Source organism: Aotus nancymaae, unplaced genomic scaffold (assembly GCF_030222135.1).
Source record: "Aotus nancymaae isolate 86718 unplaced genomic scaffold, 86718_ANA_hifiasm-v0.15.2.pri h1tg000076l, whole genome shotgun sequence".
Lineage (NCBI taxonomy): Eukaryota > Metazoa > Chordata > Mammalia > Primates > Aotidae > Aotus > Aotus nancymaae.
In genome coordinates, this window is record NW_026988491.1 from 25,322,741 (window position 1) to 25,343,200 (window position 20,460).

The following is a 20,460-nucleotide window of genomic DNA, read 5'->3' on the forward strand; positions in this document are numbered from 1 at the left end:
CATGAGCCAATGCTTATGCTACATACTTTTATGCACACACACATCTCCATATCCTATTGCCTCTGTTTCTCTGGAGAGCCTAACATACAACACTATTTTTCTCTCATTCCCACAGGCTCTGTTTCTTATCAACAGTAGAACATTGAAATCATGTGTGCATCTTTTGTTCTTTATTTGTATTATATTTTCATTAATAAAGAGATTTTCTTCATTAAATACAGAACACATAACAGATTGAAACACTTCCCCTCCCCCAATTTGAAAGACAAGAGTCTATAAAACAAATGCCAGTTGTATTGCTCTAAGGGTAGAAAAAAATCTGGTGACCCCCACCCAGCCCCGCCTCTGCACCACCACCACCCCTACACTCTGCAAGAGAAAGGGGTCTGGGGCTTCAACTCCGGGGACTTAGGTGAGAAGCATGTGAATGTGTGCTGTCACCACTCTGTGAGGCATGGGCTATGCAAAGATGAGGTTTCCTTCTCAGCGGCTCTGACCAGCTCCTGCACTTCGGATTGCAGTTATGAAGCCCCTGGGCTAAGCCCCCAAGGGGGCTGCCAATTGGCTTCCCCACTCTCCGTTCCTCTGCTGCCTCCTTAGAGGGGAAGGGAAGGGCTCAGGGACCCCTCCCGTGCCCTGACCTGCGTGGAAACGCTGTGTGGAAGAGGCATGATGCTGAAAGTGAGGCTGCTGTAGGCCCCCACGCCCATGAGGCCAGCATGCCCCACCCCCACAGCTTTCCTTCCTCTGGAGTGGGGGGCACTGGGGTAGTCGCCCCCTCCACAGCCTAGTGCCAGGCTCGGGGTATGCTGGTTCTCTCTCAGTGTCAGGTTCTCATGCCTGGCCGTCTCCTGCCTCGCCCCATTCCTGTCTCCTCCAAAGCCCTCCCCGTGGCCATCCGAAAAACGCATGTCCGGTGTCCTAAATCGTCCCATCCTCCCTCTCCCCGTGCCTCTGCACTCCAAGGGAGGAAATAGGGGGTTGTTTCCCCCCTCCGATCTGGCTTCATATGATGGAACAGCTTTTGGCCTCTTCCTTCTTGAAGGTAGAAGAGATGAGTTCAGGGCACTGGGGAGGCGGAGCAGTGGTTTGCAGAGGCGTCGCACAGCGCTCTTCGGGGCACTGGGCTAGGCTTGCTCAGACGCACCGTGGATGCCTCCCACAGATGCTGTGGATGCTGTTTTCTAAGGTGAAGGCCGAGCCTTCCGGGTAGATTTCTGCACCAGCTGCTTGGCTGCAGCACAACCCTGCTCATAGGAGACGGGCGCCTGCTTCCGGCAGGACAGCTCCATCGAGGCCGCAGGTCTGCTCGCAGCCAAGGAGCTAAACGCCGGCGCTGGGACGGTAATCTAGGGTTTCTGTCCCCCACTTCTTGGCGCTGTCCACTGTCTCCGGACCGCTGATGTGAAAACAATGTCTCAGTCGCTGTAGCAGAGTGGACGGACACTGTCGTAGCACGGAGATCCCAAGGTATCCCAGAGACTAAGCTCCACCCTCTGTTCCTCTGTCTCCAAACAGGCTGTGGAAGTTTCCAACACCGTGGGCTCATAGGTCTCTGGATAGCAATCCTTCACTAACACTTGTAACATCGTGGGCTTCCCACCCTGGACGTCCCCGATCAGAACGCACTTACATGTAGCCACGACTGGCCGGGGGACCGTTTCTGCTTCCTGGCTGCAGTGTCCGCGGGACTTGAACTCTGATTCAGAGAGGAGAGGGATGCACCAGCTGCGTCTCAGCACACCAACCCAGCCAGAATCCCTGCCTCCCTCCAACTCTCTGTGCAACTTTTAATACTCTTGAAGTCCAGGCTTCACTCAATATACTGACTTAGTGCCTCTAAGGCAGATCAGATTTCTACAGTTCAAAAAATGTGCTTTAAAAGAAAATCTTATTTTAAGTAATACTTTAAGGGTGACCATCATTGGCACAAGGTAATCGTGTAACAAATGGGATTTGAGGCCTGGGTCAGTGGCTTGTGCCAGTAATCCCAACACTTTGGGAGGCCAGACTGAGGCAGGAGGACCACTTGTGCCTAGGAGTTTGTGACCAGCCTGAGCAATATAGTGAGACCACATCTCTAGAAAGGATTTTAAGAGTTAGTTGGGCATGGTGGTGCATGCCTGTGGTCCCAGCTACTCAGTGGGCTGAGGTGGGAGAATTGCTTGAGCCCAAGAAGGCAAGGCTGTAGTGAGCTGTGATCACACTCCTGCATTCCAGCCTAGGCAAGGTAGGGAGACCTTGTCTCAGAAGCAAAATGGAAATGTAATTTTGATATCTTTTATTTCCATTTCTATCATAGTTTGCTAGTAACATGGCATGATAAAGTTTCATAAATATATCAAAGAGAAATTGTACAATGAAAGAGCTCAATGCAAACTATTCAAGTTAATGACTCTGAAACAGTAACCAAAGCAAATCATATAGCATTTTTTTTTTTTTGAGACAGTGTCTTGCTTTGTTACCCAAGCTGGAATACAGTGGCGTGATCTCGGCTCACTGCAACCTCCATCTACTGTGTTCAAGCAATTCTCCTGCCTCAGCTTCTGGAGTAGCTGGGACTACAAGCATGCACCACCATGCACAGCTAAATTTTTGTATTTTTAGTAGACAGGGTTTCACCTTGCTGGCCAGGCTGGTTTCAAATTCCTGACCTTGTGATACACCTGTCGTGGCCTCCCAAAGTGCTGGGATTATAGGCGTGAGCCTCCGTGCCTGGCCCACTGTTTTGAATAAATATCAAACAGAATTATGTTTTGTTATATTGATTACTTTTGACACGTTGCATTGTTGTCTCAGTTAGCAGTTTCCTGTTTTTTTCACACACATGAAACAAATGGGACAATAGGAGAGGCCTGGGCTGGAGAAAGATAGATCTGGAATTATATTTTATGTTTGGATTTGGGTATGATTCTAAGAAATATATTTCTTCTAGCTAATTGCTTCTAAAAATGGAAATATTATATTTAAGACAAAGAATTATTGCTTGAGTCAGCTTCAAAATATTCTACCCATATTTATATCCAAAACATATTTTTGTCATTCATTAATATGGCTAACACAATAAAACCACAGAAGATCATTGTTGGTAATAAACCCCAGAGATTATTTAGTTTCAAATTAAATGCATTTCTTGGTGATATTTCTATTGCTTCATAGTAACATACATGCTTTATAGCACAATTATTATATAAGTATTATTAAAAGGCATCAGTAACAGCGACAGTTTGCCCTTGAGTCTTATCCTGAAATGATACTCCTTTGCTTACACTGTGTAAGTATTTTGTTTCTGTTTATGTCTTTAAAGGACTAGAAATCATTATTTGAAGCAGGGAAGTCATGGAGGCACTGAGACAGACGCAATTGACTTACACAGCATTTCCTCTCTCCTTGTTCCAAAAGAATCACTCCTTGAAATTTAGCAGGATACATGATGACTCAACTAAAAACTAGGTTTTCTGTCAGTCTTCCTATCACCCTATTTAGTTTAGAATTAATCCCAGTTTTTTTCTATTAAGCTATGGTATTAATGGTTGCATCAAAGTAGGCCCGGATAGTTTCTGTGCTTCCAGATTCTCCCTTGATTTCTTCTCACAGTACAGGAGACATCTGTGTGGGCACAGCAAGAAGGGCTCCCACTGTAATGGAAGCTGATATCTGAACGATGTCCAGTAATATAACCAGTCTCTCTTTTCTCAGCCCTCTCAGGATGCCTGCAACACAGCCAACACTTTCCTTTCCATGGCAGCAGGCATGTGAACATAAGCTATTTTTGAAACTATTTTTTCTGTAGAACAATTTTTTAGATCTACTGATACAATGAAAAATAACTTGTCAGCTAATTAATACATATTTCAAAAAGTATATAAGTATGTTCAGCACTCCCCACTTTTTTTTCTTCAAAGTTGCTCTGGTTTAGACAATAAATTATATAGCCATACTACCTTTTGGTTACCATTTTAAAGATCAAACTTGCCTACACTTCCTCTCCCCCTTGAAGTTGCCTGGAAAATAACATTGTTGCAGTTTTCATGGAACCAGATATAGAGGCCACATGTTGAGCATGGATGCGAGTAAGAGTCACTAAATATGGGTGTCTGGGAGAAGGCATGGAGGAGAGCCTCCCAGCAGCCGGGATCCCTCAACTGCACACTGTTACTCAAGAGAGAAATAAAGTGCTTCTTACTAAGACATTGTATTTTGGTGTCTTGTTGCTACAGGAGCTTAATCTGTTTCTCAAGTAATATACTTCCTAAATAATAAAGATTAAACCTTATCTGTACACACTATGTCAGAAGTCACTCAAAGAGAACTAAGGCTTAACTGCACCTCTTGTGAATGACTAGTTGTGCATGTGTGTGTGTGTGTGTGTGTGTGTGTGTATGTATGTGTATGTGAGAGAGAGAGAGAGAGGGAGGGAGACAGGATCTTCCTCTGTTGCCCCAGGCTAGAGTACAATGGCACCATCACAGCTCACTGCAGCCTCACTTGATCTCCTGGGCTCATTCAATGTTCAGCCTCTCAAGTAGTTGGGAACCCAGGCACCCGTCACCATGCTCAACTAATTTTTTTATTTTTTTATAGAGAAGGGGTTCTCACTATGTTACCCAGGCTAGTCTTGAACTCCTAGGCTCAAACCATCTTTCCACTTGGGCCTTCCAAAATGTGGGGATTACAGGCATGAGCCACCACATCTGGTCTGTGAGTGATTAAGTTTTAAAGTTAATTATTAACGTGAAAGTTATGTAAACAGTAATACTCCTCTCACTGAACTGAATTGAACCATGAACATTAGAACAAACTAACCTGGAACCAACCCAAATGCCCATCGATGATAGACTGGACAGGGAAAATGTGGCATATATACCCCATGGAATATTACGCAACCATCAAAAATGATGAGTTCATGTCCTTTGTAGGGACATGGATGAACCTGGAAACCATCATTCTCAGCAAACTGACACAAGAACAGAAAATCAAACACCGCATGTTCTCACTCATAGGCAAGTGTTGAACAATGAGAACACATGGACACAGGGAGGGGAGCATCACACACTGGGGTCTGTTGGGGGTAAATAGGGGAGGGACAGTGGGGGGGTGGGGAGTTGGGGAGAGATAGCATGGGGAGAAATACCAGATATAGGTGAAGGGGAGGAAGGCAGCAAATCACACTGCCACGTATGCACCTATGCAACAATCTTGCATGTTCTTCACATGTACCCCAAAACCTAAAATGCAATAATAAAAAAAAACCTAACGTTTAATAGAGCATGGAATGAAGCAGTTTCTTGCAGTTCTGGACCATGTTGTGTGAAATATGTGTGCCACCTAAATATCACAATCCGAGCAGTGACATGTCCACACTAGGAATGACTCTGACTCACTGAACCCAGATTCAAAGTCCTCATCTTTGACTCCTCCAGGGTATACGGTTACATGATGGAACCATATGTCTTTAATAGATCATCCAAACTGTCCTCTCTCTTAGCTTAGCTGTATTATTACCATGGTATACTGGATGAAATCTGGAGGTCCTTTAACACTCGGCTTCTATAGGGTCAGTTCTATTCCACCTTATCATTTCCTAATGTAATTGTAAAAGCTTTCTTCTTATTTGTACTGTAAATCAGAATATAAAGCCATCCTGAATCAAGTCCTATTAAACGTGCAAGTATGGTGATTTAAAAAAAAAAAAAACTAATATTTGCAAGCTATAAAGAATATAATGTCTTATGAGACAAACAAAATATGGCAAAGTATAATACTTTATTCAATGTAGATGCCATAACATTACCTCTCTTCCTTTACGAGTATTTGGTTGTCACCTAGATGTGCTGATTTGTGCTATATCTGTTTCTTCCAGACTCTTAAGAGTTTGAGTCTTGAAATGCTTATGACTTCATAGCATTGCTCTTCTGTTCAGTGACAATTTATTTCAATTATGTTTTAAGGGGTAAAATATTACTTAAGGATGGTTTAAACCTATAATATTGCTGACTCCTCAGCTGATTTTATCTTACCCTAGAGAAAAATTTCTTTGGTCAGGTGCCTGGGGGAATTCGTAGTCTCAGAACTACTAATAATACAATTTTAAGGTATTAATACCTCAATATTATTTTTTTTTAATAGGAAATGTGTCACAATTTGCATGTCATCTTTGGACGGGCACCATGCTAATCTTATCTGTGTTTTTCCAATTTTAGAACGTGTGCAACCAAAGTGAGCATATTAATACTGCTTTAAGGATTGGAGTTTCTACACTATAGTACGTGTTATGACAAGTTTAATTCTGTTTTATCCTTTCTTTCAGGAAGCAGTCTTTTGGGTTTCCAGACAACCTCAGTGGTTAACCAGGGTCCCCACTTTTGAGAAGCTTTAAAAAACACTGTTTCTTCCCCTAAGTCCCTGGGGCTCCCAAATGTGCAGCTCAGACTTTTGGTGGCTTTCTCCAGAAAGCAAATTTCCTGACTTGAAAAGAGTTCTGAAGGGTGGATTCCTCGTTCCAGTTTCTTAGTTTCTAGTTCTAGTTCTGATCCTGTCTAAATTAGGACCTGGTTGTTCCCTGTTGTCTCACTAGCTGGTTGATGCTATTAATAAAACAAAACAAAAACACATTTTTGTTTCATTAGAAGTCCAAGACTGATGGATTGATATTAATTATATAATGTATGATGTATAAATGTGTGAAATGATGTGTCACATCACCATGTTTAAAAGAAATCATACTGTTCTCATCTGTTGCTTATGACCATGAGACAATAGCCTGAACTTTCTCCCCAGCTAGACAAAACTTTAAGCAGGTTTTCTTCTGATGCTGGGTCCCTCACTTGCACTTCTTAAGATCACTCACTTCAGTGAAGTTGAAATTGCCCCTTTGAGATATAAATCATTCCCTAGCCTCTGGCCAGTTTCACAATGCAGAAATGTCTCTCCCAAGGACCTGGGAGCTATCCCAGTGCAAGGTAATCATCTAGAAAGAGAGCACCCCTATCTTCCAGTCTCTGTGAGAGGTTAGGAACCTAACTTTCCTAATCCTCAATTAGCAAATACATCTGGCCCAATCACACTGGCCAACCTCTCCCCTAGCATCATGCAGTAGATTTCACTAGCTCATGCAAAACTCTCCCTCCTCTTGTTTCAACAGAGTGGAATTCAATCTTTCCCCTCTATTGCAGTAGCCTTAAATAACACTTTCTCTACCTCTTTAACACCATCTCTTGCAATTTTTCTCTGACATTTAATTACTGATTAATTCGTTCTGGAAATTAACCCTTTTTTTCCCATGGTTTCAGCAGCAGTAGCTAAAAGAAAAATTTTCATCAACCAACATAAAACCGAAGTTTTATTGTATGCTTTAATACAAAGGTAAAACACTGCAAACCAGTGGAACTGTATAGAAAAAATTCGCCGGGCGCGGTGGCTCAAGCCTGTAATCCCAGCACTTTGTGGGGCCGAGGCGGGCGGATCACGAGGTCAAGAGATGGAGACCATCCTGGTCAACACGGTGAAACCCCGTCTCTACTAAAAATACAAAAAAAATTAGCTGAGCATGGTGGCGCGTGCCTGTAATCCCAGCTACTCGGGAGGCTGAGACAGGAGAATTGACTGAACCCAGGAGGTGGAGGTTGCGGTGAACCGAGATCGCGCCATTGCACTCCAGCCTGGGTAAGAAGAGCGAATATCCGTCTCAAAAAAAAAAAAAAAATTTTCCGGCCCCGGTGGCTCACGCCTGTAATTCCAGCTACTCAGGAGGCTGAGACCGGAGAATTCATTGAACCCAGGAGGCGGAGGTTGCGGTGAGCCGAGATCGCGCCATTGCCTTCCAGCGTGGGTAATAAGAGCGAAACTACGTCAAAAAAAAAATCGTCCGGGCGCGGTGGCTCACGCCTGTAATTCCAGCTACTCGGGAGGCTGAGACAGGAGAATTGATTGAACCCAGGAGGCGGAGGTTGCGATGAGCCGAGATCGCGCCATTGCACTCCAGCCTGGGTAACAAGAGCGAATCTCCGTCTCAAAAAAAAAAAAAGAAAAAGAAAATAATTTAATTTTACAGAGCACATCAGTTTTTTCAGGCTCTTAATTTTCTTAAGCATAAAAGAGCAATATAAATTCCTGTGGAATTCTCCGGTTACTTAAGAATTTTATTATGAGTGAATTAGTTTAATAAGGCTGTTTGGTAGAGGGTGTGATTGCATTAAAAAATTAGAATGGGAACAAAGACTTGTAAAATTCAACATTTTATTTTATTTATTTTTGAGAAGGAGTCTTGCTCTGTCACTCAGGCTGGAGTGCAGTGGCACGATCTCGGCTCACTGCAATCCTGGCCCCCCAAATTCAACTGATTCTCCTCCCTCAGCCTCCCCAAGTAGCTGGGACTACAGACATGCACCACTACGCCTGGCTAATTTTTGTATTTTCAGTAGAGAGGGAGGTTTCATTATGTCGTCCAGGATGATCTCGAACTCTTGACCTCAAGTGATCCACTCACCTAGGACTCCCAAAGTGTTGGAATTCTAGGTGTGAGCCACCACACCTGACCAAGAGTCAATACTTTAAACTACCATTTATTATATTCACTGTGTCTATGATTGGACATATTTTTTCGATGGCCACAAAATTATAAAATGGATACAGAATAGTCTCTTCAAAAAATCAAGGAAGTTCTTTCTTCTTAAAAGGATCATAAAGCCGGTCACAGTAGCTTACGCCTGTAATCCCAGCACTTTGGGAGCCGAGGCGGGCAAAGCACCTGAAGTCAGGAGTTCAAGACCAGCGTGACCAACACGTTTAAACTTCATCTCTACTAAAACTACAAAAATTAGCCAGGAGTGGTAGAGGGCACCTGTAATTCCTGCTACTCAGGAGGTTGAGGAGGTAGGAGAATCGCTTGAAACTGGGAGGTGGAGGTTACGGTGAGCCGAGATCGCACCACTGCACTCCAGCCTAGGCAACAGAGTGAAACGTCGTCTTTTAAAAAAGGGGGGCGGGGTGGATTATAAATACAATTCAAACTGGCATGATGCTTTTACTAATATAGGCTGACGTTTTACTTCAAAGATCACATTTGTCCGTCTAAACTAATTTTGGTCAGTACGTGTGTGTGCATGTGTGGGTGAATGTGTGGATGTAAATGGCAGTAAAGGGTAGACAAAAAGGGAAGGTGGTAAAAAGAGACTTGGTCTAACATTTTTAACACATTTTTAAAATACACAAAATGTATGTACTAAAAACAATGGTTTGCTGAAAACAAAATATTGCAAACTAGAGAAAAGACAAAACTGGCATTTTAAAGATTTTATTATGTATTATTAAATATGTATTACATGTAAATGTTATAAAATTTAGCGTCCCTATCTCCCAGTCTCTGAGAGTGGTTAGGAACCTCACTTTCCTAAGCCACAATTAGCAAACACGTCTGGCCTAATCACATGGACCAGCCTCTCTCTCAGCATCATGCAATAAGTTTCAGTAGTTCATGAGAAACTCTCCCACCTTTCATTTCAACAGATATGTCAACTGATACCATTACAAAATCATTGTATCAGATATTAGACTGAATCTCACAATCACACTCAGCTTGATTAACACTTCTTTTAGATCTGCTCACTAATGTGTCTCCATTATCTATGAATTGAATAGCTTAAGAAATGTATGTCATCTGTGTTTTATAGTGTAAGTTACTGAATGTAGAAATATGGACTTTCTTTAACTTCCACTTTCTGCCTAGGAAATACCAATATTTTTCGAGTACGGTTAAGTGTTTCCAAGCATTCAGAAGTGTAGAGTGTAGGAAATCCACTGCAGAATGAGGTTGCTTGTCATCATCTCAGTCTCAACTCCTCTCCCTCCCTCATCCTTCTATGTTTCATTGATGAGTACAGAAGATCAATTATTTTTAAATAAAATGAACATTGATGAAACTAAGATGTTGATTTGATTATCCAACCAATCATTTATTGAGTGTTCATTACAAGTCAAGTTGTGATCTGGAGAACAGTTCAGGAAATGAATGTTTGATCTTGATGTACACAACAGAAATACAAACGTACCATTTTAAAACCACATGTCTTCTGACAATCCAGATTCCCATGTAGGTTGTGTGAAACTCTTTCAAATGAGAATGTAACATTTCAAAAAGAAATCATTTAAACAAATCATTCTTGAGACAGACAATGGAATTAGAAGATCATATATGGCAATTTCACTAGCTCAAATCTTAAAGTACTGTTTTTAGTCAGTTGGCAGCCATATAATTCTTAGTTTTATAGACTGATATTCACCAGAAATTAAAAACTTTAAAAAATATTCCAGGCCAGGCGCGGTGGCTCACGCCTGTAATCCCAGCACTTTGGGAGACCGAGGCGGGTGGATCACGAGGTCAAGAGATCTAGGCCGTCCTGGTCAACATGGTGAAACCCCGTCTCTACTAAAAATACAAAAAATTGCGACTTCTCCGGCCTCTCCTGTCGGACCGCAGAACCTCACCCGGGAGCCTGAATAAATTTCTTCAAATTGGAAAAAAAAAAAAAAATTAGCTGGGCATGGTGGCACGTGCCTGTAATCCCAGCTACTCAGGAGGCTGAGGCAGGAGAAATGCCTGAACTCAGGAGACGGAGGTTGCGGTGACCCGAGATCCTGCCATTGCACTCCAGCCTGGGTAACAATAGCGAAACTCCGTCTCAAACAAAAAAAAAATAATAATCATCTGGGACCGGCGGCTCATGACTGTAATTCCAGCTATTCGGGAGGTTGAGGCAGGAGAATTGCTTGAACCCAGGAGGCGGAGTTTGCGTTGAGGCGAGATCCTGCCATCGCACTCCAGCCTCGGTAACAAGAGGGAAACTGCGTCTCAAAAAAAAAAAAAAAAAATCTTCCTGGCGCGGTGGCTCACGCCTGTAATTCCAGCTACTCAGGAGGCTGAGACAGGAGAATTGATTGAACCCAGGAGGCGGAGGTTGCGGTGAGCCGAGATCGCGCCATTGCACTCCAGCCTGGGTAACAAGAGCGAATCTCCGTGTCAAAAAAAAAAAAAAAAAAAAAAAAAAAAAAAATCTTCCAGCCCCGGTGGCTCACGCCTGTAATTCCAGCTACTCGGGAGGCTGAGACAGGAGAATTGACTGAACCCAGGAGGCAGAGGTCGTGGTGAGCCGAGCTCGGGCCATTGCACTCCAGCCTGGGTAAGAAGAGCGAATCTCCGTCTCAAAAAAAAAAAAAAAAAAAAAATCTTCCTGGCGCGGTGACTCGCGCCTGTAATTCCAGCTACTCGGGAGGCTGAGGCGGGAGAATTACTTGAACCCAGGAGGCGGAAGTTGCGGTGAGCCGAGATCGCGCCATTGCACTCCAGCCCGGGTAAGAAGAGCGAATCTCCGTCTCAAAAAAAAAAAAAAAAAATCTCTTCCGGACCCGGTGGCTCACCCCTGTAATTCCAGCTACTCCGGAGGCTGAGGCAGGAGAATTACTTGAACCCAGGAGGCGGAAGTTGCGGTGAGCCGAGCTCGCGCCATTGCACTCCAGCCTGGGAAACAAGAGTGAATCTCGGTCTCAAAAAAAAAAAAAAAAAAAAAAAAAAATCCTCCTGCCCCGGTCGCTCACGCTTGTAATTCCAGCTACTCGGGAGGCTGAGGCAGGAGAATTGATTGAAGCCAGGAGGTGGAGGTTGCGGTGAGCCGAGCTCGCGCCATTGCACTCCAGCCTGGGTAAGAAGAGCGAATCCACGTGTCAAAAAAAAAAAAAAAAAAAAAATCTTCCGACCCCGATGGCTCACGCCTGTAATTCCAGCTACTCGGGAGGCTGAGGCAGGAGAATTGATTGAACCCAGGAGGCGGAGGTTGCGGTGAGCCGAGCTCGGGCCATTGCACTCCAGCCTGGGTAAGAAGAGCGAATCTCCGTCTCAAAAAAAAAAAAAAAAAATCTTCCGGCCCCAGTGGCTCACGCCTGTAATTCCAGCTACTCGGGAGGCTGAGACAGGAGAATTGATTGAACCCAGTAGGCGAAGGTTGTGGTGAGCCGAGCTCGGGCCATTGCACTCCAGACTAGGTAAGAAGAGCGAATCTCCGTCTCAACAACAACAACAAAAAAATCTCTTCCGGCCCCAGTGGCTCAGGCCTGTAATTCCAGCTACTCGGGAGGCTGAGACAGGAGAATTGATTGAACCCAGGAGGCGGAGGTTGCGGTGAGCCGAGCTCGCGCCATTGCACTCCAGCCTTCATAAGAAGAGCCAATCTCCGTCTCAAAAAAAAAAAAAAAAAAAAAAGGAATGTTCTGGGCCCGGTGGCTCAGGCCTGTTCTTGCAGCTACTCGGGAGGCTGAGACAGGAGAATTGATTGAACCCAAGAGGCGGAAGTTGCGGTGAGCCGAGATCGCGCCATTGCATTCCAGCCTGGGTAACAAGAGCGAAACTCCGTCTAAAAAAAAAATGTTCCGGGCGCGGTGGCTCGCTCCTGTAATTCCAGCTACTCGTGAGTCTTAGGCAGGAGAATTACTTGAACCCAGGAGCCGGAAGTTGCGGTGAGCCGAGATCGCGCCATTGCACTCCAGCCTGGGTAAGAGGAGCGAATCTCCGTCTCAAAAAAAAAAAAAAAAAAAAAATCTTCCGGCCCCGGTGGCTCAGGCCTGTAATTCCAGCTACTCGGGAGGCTGAGACAGGAGAATTGATTGAACCGAGGAGGCGGAGATTGCGGTGTGCCGAGCTCGCGCCATTGCACTCCAGCCTGGGTAACAAGAGCGAATCTCCGTCTCAAAAAAAAAAAAATGTTCTGGCCCCGGTGGCTCACGCCTGTAATTCCAGCTACTCGGGAGGCTGAGACAGGAGAACTGATTGAACCCAGGAGGCGGAGGTTGTGGTGAGCCGAGCTCGGGCCATTGCACTCCAGACTAGGTAAGAAGAGCGAATCTCCGTCTCAAAAAAAGAAAAAAAACTCTTCCGGCCCCAGTGGCTAACGCCTGTAATTCCAGCTACTCGGGAGGCTGACACAGGAGAATTGATTGAACCCAGGAGGCGGAGGTTGTGGTGAGCCGAGCTCGGGCCATTGCACTCCAGCCTTGGTAAGAAGAGCGAATCTCCGTCTCAAAAAAAGAAAAAAAACTCTTCCGGCCCCGGTGGCTCACGCCTCTAATTCCAACTACTCGGAAGGCTGAGACAGGAGAATTGATTAAACCCAAGATGTGGAAGTTGCGGTGAGCCGAGATCGCGTCATTGCATTCCAGCCTGGGTAACAAGAGCGAAACTCCGTCTAAAAAAAAAATCTTTCGGCCGCGGTGGCTCGCGCCTGTAATTCCAGCTACTCGGGAGGCTGAGACAGGAGAATTGATTGAACCCAGGAGGCGGAGGTTGCGGTGAGCTGAGATCGCGCCATTGCACTCCAGCCTGGGTAAGAAGAGCAAATCTTCGTCTCAAAAAAAAAAAAAAAAAAAAAAAAAAAAAATCTTCCGGGCGCGGTGTCTCACGCCTGTAATTCCAGCTACTCGGGAGGCTGAGACAGGAGAATTGATTGAACCCAGGAGGCGGAGGTTGCGGTGAGCCGAGATGGCGCCATTGCTCTCCAGCCTGGGTAACAAGAGCGAAACTCAGTCTCAAAAAAAAAAAAATAATAATCTTCCGGGCGCGGTGGCTCACGCCTTTTATTCCAGCTACTCGGGAGGCTGAGGCAGGAGAATTGATTGAACCCAGGAGGTGGAGGTTGCGGTGAGCCAAGATCGCGCCATTGCACTCCAGCCTGGGTAACAAGAGCGAAACTCCGTGTCAAAAAAAAAAAGTAAAAAGAATTTTTAACCTAAACCTTTTATTTGGGAAACACTGCAGTATGACAATATAATATATTTTTATCATTGTCCTACTGATTTTGATTTCTACTGTGTTTAATTTTGCGGGCTTATGTATTCTATCTAGGTCATCAGGACTTAGAGGAATAGAACCAGGTCACACATTTCTCTTTTTCCCCCTACAGTGCATGCACTACACTGTTCAGAATTTTGTAAACAAGTAAAAAAATTGTGCAATGTACGAACTTATTGATAAATTAATGACATATTAGTGTTTAAGACAATTGAAGCACTGTTCACTGTAGATAGGGAAAAATTCAATACAGTTGAATTACCTAGAATAAATTTCCCAGTGCCATAAGTTTATGCAGATAAAAACAACTACGCAGGCCAATTTTCTAGAGTAGAGCTCCTGCTGTACCTTTTCTATTAGCATTGGACAGTTATTTTACCCACAGAAGTGAATATACTTTTTTCTTAAGCAGTATAAAGCATCCTATATCTTTATCACTGGGTTTTTAGTTGCAGAAGAGGTTTAATCTTGCGAATATAGCCCATGAACAAAAGGTTTCACCTGCACTAATGCAACTCACATTTAATTGTCTTTGCCTCTCTTATTTAACTGTCTTCATTGTATTTGTCTTAATACAATAGCAGAGACCATAGCAGAGATTTTTAGCTGCTTTGATGTCACATAATTAAAAATTCCCTCTAAGTATAGTTCACTTCTGTTCTAATTAGTGAATTGTGTTTATGTGAAATCTTTTTAAAAAGTTCGTATGTTATATATTAGTTTTAAACATTAGAGTTTAAAAAATAATCTTGATTTTATTAGATATTAGTTTAAAATCTACTACAGAATTTGCATTAGTGGTCCTGCCTAATTTGATTGCATAATAAAATTCAGGTTTCTTTTAGTTTAGTTTGAGGGCAGAATCTTATATAGAAATATGTCAACAATGACATCCACAGGCACAAGCAGCATGAGAAACAACAGTTGAAAATATGGGTTCATATTTCATATTGATTGTTTCAAAAACAACAGTGAAACCACAACAAATCAATGAGAACATGCACAAGATGCAGATAGTTCACGAGAGGACATATAAGCAGCAACTAAGCACACAAAAAGATATTCAACATCATTAGCCATTAGGGAAATGCAAATGAAACCTACAAGGAAATATCACTGCACACCTATCAGAATGGCTATTTTTAAAATAAAGTGACAACATCAAATGCTGGCAAAAATGTGGAGAAACTGAATCACTCATGTATTGTTGATGGCGATGTAAAAAGGAACAGCCACTCTGGAATAGAGCTGGGCAATTCCTTAATAAACCAGGGCTTGGAAAAGGAAATGGGAAATGGGTTTCGCTTTAAAGGACAACAAAAAGATTCATGTGGTGATGGATTTTTTCTGTATCTTGACTGTGTCAGTGTCAATATCCTGGTTGTGATATTGCGCCTTAATTTTGTAAGATGTTACTAATGAGAGAAGTGGATTAAAGCTTAAAGGGGGCCTGGCACAGTGGCTCACACCTGTAATTCCAGCACTTTGGGAGGTTGAAGTGGGCTGATCACTTGAGGTCAGGAGTTCAAGACCAGCCTGGCCAACATGATGAAACCTCATCTCCACTAAAAATACAAAAATTAGCTGGGCATAGTGGCAGGTGCCTGCAATCCTAGCTCTTTGGGAGGCTGAGGCAGGAGAATTGCTTGAACCCAGGAGGCAGAGATAGTGCCACTGCACTCCAGCCTGGGCAACAGAGCAAGGCTCAGTCTCAAAAAAAATTAAATTAAATTAAAAGCTTAAAGGAAACTTCATGTGAATCTATAATTATTTCAAAATTTAAAAAATAATAATTAAAACATATTTTACTCTTCTCCCCAATCATTATATGTTTATTTTTCTATTTATTTATTTAGCTTTACTGCATGTTATATCAGGAAATATTATCTTAAAAATGGGGGTACTGAGCATCTAATCTCATTTCTGATTTCACAGGAAACATTCTCAATTGGTCACCATTAAGTATGATGTAGTTTGTGGATACCATTTTCTATAATCTATAACCTGTTGAATAATGCAGTTCATTGATTCTTAGTGTGCTATAGACTTTTATTATTGACTGATGATTAAAGTTATCAAATATGATTTATCTTCTGAAATATATTTTTTTCTTAATTTGTCAATGTGGCAAGTTGTATTGATTGATTTTTGAAAAATCAACATTAGACTCCTGCAATAAACCAAGTTTTGCTGTGGTGTATTATTTTTTGTATGTTGCTGAGTACAATTTTCTAAATTTAATTTTAAGTTTTCATCATCTATTCTTATAAGTAAGAACAATTGTTCAACTTTTGATTGCAGTGTTTTCTTTCTTTTTCTTTTTTTTTTTTTGAGATGGAGTTTGACTCTTGTTACCCAGGCTGGAGTGCAATGGCGCGATCTCGGCTCACTGCAACCTCCATCTCTTGGGTTCAGGCAATTCTCCTGCTTCAGCCTCCTGAGTAGCTGGGATTACAGCCACGTGCCACCATGCCCAGCTAATTTTTTGTATTTTTAGTACAGACGGGGTTTCACCATGTTGACCAGGATGGTCTCGATCTGTTGACCTCGTGATTCACCTGCCTCGGCCTCCCAGAGTGCTGGGATTACAGGCGTGAGCCACCGGATTGTAGGGTTTCCTTAATCTGATCTTCTTATAGTCTTTCAAATAAATTGTAATTTGCTATTTTTTCATAATGTTTGTTATATTAGAACATAAAACCATCTGAACACAGGGTTTTTGATGTTTCTGTTTTATTTATTTATTTATTTGAGATGGAGTCTTGCTTTGTTGCACAGGCTAGAGTGCAGTGGGGCAATCACAACTCACTGTAACCTCCACCTCCCAGGTTCAGGCAGTTCTCCTGCCTTAGCCTCTGGAGTAGCTGGGATTACAGGCACCTGCCACTACACCTGGCTAATTTTTGTAATTTTGGTAGAGGCAGGGTTACACCTTCTTGGCCAGGCTGGTCTCGAACTCCTGACCTAGTGATTCACCCACCTCAGCCTCCCAAAGTGCTGGGATTACAGGCGTGAGCCACCATACCAGCCTTAGCTGTCTTGTTTTGTTCCTTCCCCAAAAGAGTGTATTTATTACGGATTCAATTAACTTAATAGTTATAGAATATTTAATTCTTTATTTTTGTCTTGCTTCAGTTTTGGAAGAGACGTTTGTCTAGGATATGTTTATTTTACTTTATTTTGTCAAATATATGACAGCCAAAAATTATTCACATTATGCTGTTATAATTTTTCATGTCTGCTTCGACCTCTCTTTCTTGTGAATTCCCTTTCAAGCGTTCCATTTTCCTTTCCTAATATCTCGCTTCTGTGAAGTCCAATCCAATCCATCAGAAATATTTCAATACACTTGAACTTCACATTGGTTGATTGGTCAGAGGAAAGATAAAAGTCCCAGAATGTCTTCCACCTGGAGGCGTTTCTCTCACTAGGTAAGTTAGGTGCACATAGATCCACAGGAATTGGGATAAGCAGTTCTGTTCAAATTCATAATTCATCTATCAAGCAAGATCCAAGTACAATTGGATACATTTTATACTGACATAGTAGCCCAGGCCCTGGCCTACCCAAAAATTCTGTATGGTATATTTGCCATTTTCACACCATTATCTTTGAGAGTAATCTCCAAAAATGTTTTATATGGATAAATTTGGAATTAATTTAGGTAAAGTACTCAGACGTGGTTAAGGATTATATCTCATCTTTAGTATAGCTCTTCTTTTATTCTTTTATATATTTTACTTTCAGAAACAGTCAAACTTTTCAGAGTTCAAGTTTATGTGTACACAAGCACTGTATTTTATCTTCACCATCTCAAATCAAAGAGAAGAAAATGCCAGCTCACACCTTCCACGCTCATTTTTGTGTTTTAGGAGACGTTCCATTGAAGAGGAAAATTAGAAAGTCAAAGACTTGAAGAGTAGAGAAAATAGGAAAGTGTTTAAAACTGGAAATACTCCACTTACTCATGGTTACCTTCACTGACCCTGTACGGTAAACAATTCGAAAACACACAGGCACCTGCAGTTTAAAAATAAATGTTACCGATTTGCATAATTTGTATTAACAGAGGATGATGTATTCTAAATAGAAGTTTTGATTCACAAGAAGATTAAAGCCATTCAGAAACCTAATTCACTCATTGAAAGGAAAAAAAAAAAAAGATGAGCAAATTGTCTCTGGAAATTGTCTTAGGTCAGAAGTCGGTGGTCCCTGTTCACATGTACCCCAAAGCATCCTGCTGCTGCAGCTGTCTGATAAGCATGGTGTACTCTGCCTTCTCTGCACGCTTTGCATCTAGCTCATATTACCTCATCTTTATTTCCTTTCTGACGCCTCATCCCGGAATCTTCATATAAGGTCACACAGGAAGGAGAACTGCATTGAGTTTTGGTGCCCTAAATGGCTTCTGCCAACTTTGTCCCCCCACTAATTTCTCTCGGCCTCAGTTTTCTCAGCTAAACTATGAAATGTGAATGATAATGTCTGCCCTAAAAGAAATTAACTTAATTTTTACATATTATTTATGAAAGAAGACACAAAAAATGTCTCCCTAAAATGAAAAGTTACATGTTATTGACATCTGTGTTTTATAAACAGATTGAAAAGGGTTTATATGCACAAGATTTGTTTCTTTATGTGTTTGTTTTTGTTTAATTAAACCCATCAGGGCTGGACACAAGAAGTTTGCTTCCATGTTTTGATAAATAAGGGGCACTGAAGAACCCCCTGATCCCCAAATCTCTCCCACACTGCATCTTGACCCTCTACATTTTGCTTTGTTTCTCTCTGGAATTTCACATGTAGAGGTATGTTTCTTCGGCTTAACAAGTATTAATTAGTACCGTGGGCATAGAGTTTATTGTACCTAAGAGGATATTCTCACAAGTGAAGTAGCATACTCCTAAAAATTAGTAAGTAGCTTGCTGTTGATAATTAACAACAGGTAGCAGCTAGGACAGTGCCGGGCAACCACTATTCATTGTGAGTTTAAATTGATTGCTTTCTCAAATCTGAAAGAGATTTCTGGCACTTAAGAAAAATAGAATTATGTAAAGGAGGGAAGAGAAACGAAGAAAAAGTTCCTTAATTCAGGCTCTTGCAGAAGACCCTGAGCAGCAGGGGCCCAGTGGCTATCTAGGAGGCCGCTGACAACTATGTGCTTGGCAAATTGACTGCCTTTTTGTTTACAGTGGCTGCCTCCTCTCACACACCCAAGTGCTGATTTCAGCAAAATACGTGGACTGTTCCCATTTATAAAAAGGCAGAGAAAGGTCAGGTGCAGTGGCTCATGCTTGTAATCCCAGCACTTTGGGAGGCTGAGGCGAGCGAATCATCAGAGGTCAGGAGTTTGAGACCAGCCTGGCCAACATGGTGAAACCCTGTCTCTACTTAAAAAAATTACAAAAATTAACCAGGTGTGGTGGCACAAGCCCGTAATTCCAGCTACTCAGGAGGCTGAGACAGGAGAATTGCTTGAACCCGGGAAGCAGAGGTTGCAGTGAGCTGAGGTCAGGCCACTGCACTCCAACCTGGGCTACAAGAGTGAAACTCTATCTCAAAAAAATAAAAAAGGGCAAAGAAAAATGACTACAAAATAAAATTAATCGATTTTGATCTATGTTGCAATGTTTAAAAATACGATTTCTAGGTATCATTTTCTGTGGCTTAGGGCATATATGTAAAAGATATATTTACATATAACATATATATAAACATGTGCACATATATATGTGTGTGTATATTTGTGTGTATATACATATTCATTCACTCGATTATGGTTTAAGAAGCAAGAAACCTTGAGCACATGAGTCTTAGTGCCATGAAACCTGTTAGAGGAGGTTGTAGGAGACTGCAGTTTCCTCTGTCTCTTTCTCAGAGAAAAGACACGTCACATTGCACCAGCAATTATCTTATGACTTCTCAGTTACTATCTCTGAATTCCTTACATCGAATGAGGAACTTTCTCTTTTCATGACATGTATCAAACTGTCACTCCCTTACATATCAGTGAAGGCATAGTATGTGCCAAATACTATATTACACGTTATAATTCATAATTTTTCTTCATAAAAACAAGAATATAACATAATGTAATATAACATAACATAACATAACATAACATAACATAAGAATCGCTGGATGTCACCCTTGGGTAATTCAATAGGTAGCAAATTGGGTTTATTTTCAACTTCTCTATTAATGTGCAGGACCTGAAATCAAAGCAAAAGTGTGCTGTTGGGAGAAATGTTTTGTCACCTAGGAGATAGGTATTACTGTGGGTAACACTAGCCCTCATTAATGGGAATAAAATACCATCTGAGAGTCATCTCAAATATAATATAACATAACATAACATAACATAATAATATAACATAAATTGGATGTTATATTTTTAGTTTACAGATAACAAAGCCAAAGCTCAGTGGATTTGTGTGATCGGTTTCCTGAGGTGCTACTGGCTTACTACACTGACCTTCATTCTTTTCCTTAAAGAAGATAAACTTATTTTTATTTTACAGAGTTTGTTCCTGCTCTTATTCTTTCTGTTCTCAGAATTTTCCATGGTTAAATCTTTCCTCTCATTTTTATTTAATTCTACATATGACCTCCTCAACAAGACCATG

At 42.0% G+C, this 20,460-nt stretch overlaps 1 non-coding gene and 1 pseudogene across 1 annotated transcript; both read right to left on the reverse strand.

Annotated features, from left to right (window-relative positions):
* Positions 1–1,005: 1,005 nt before the first annotated feature.
* LOC105706690 (rho-related GTP-binding protein Rho6-like) lies at positions 1,006–17,803 on the reverse strand (annotated as a pseudogene).
* On the reverse strand, positions 6,122–6,225 carry LOC135271373 (U6 spliceosomal RNA). The gene has a single exon (XR_010339471.1). It is a non-coding gene; the product is annotated as a U6 spliceosomal RNA (small nuclear RNA).
* Positions 17,804–20,460: the final 2,657 nt, after the last annotated feature.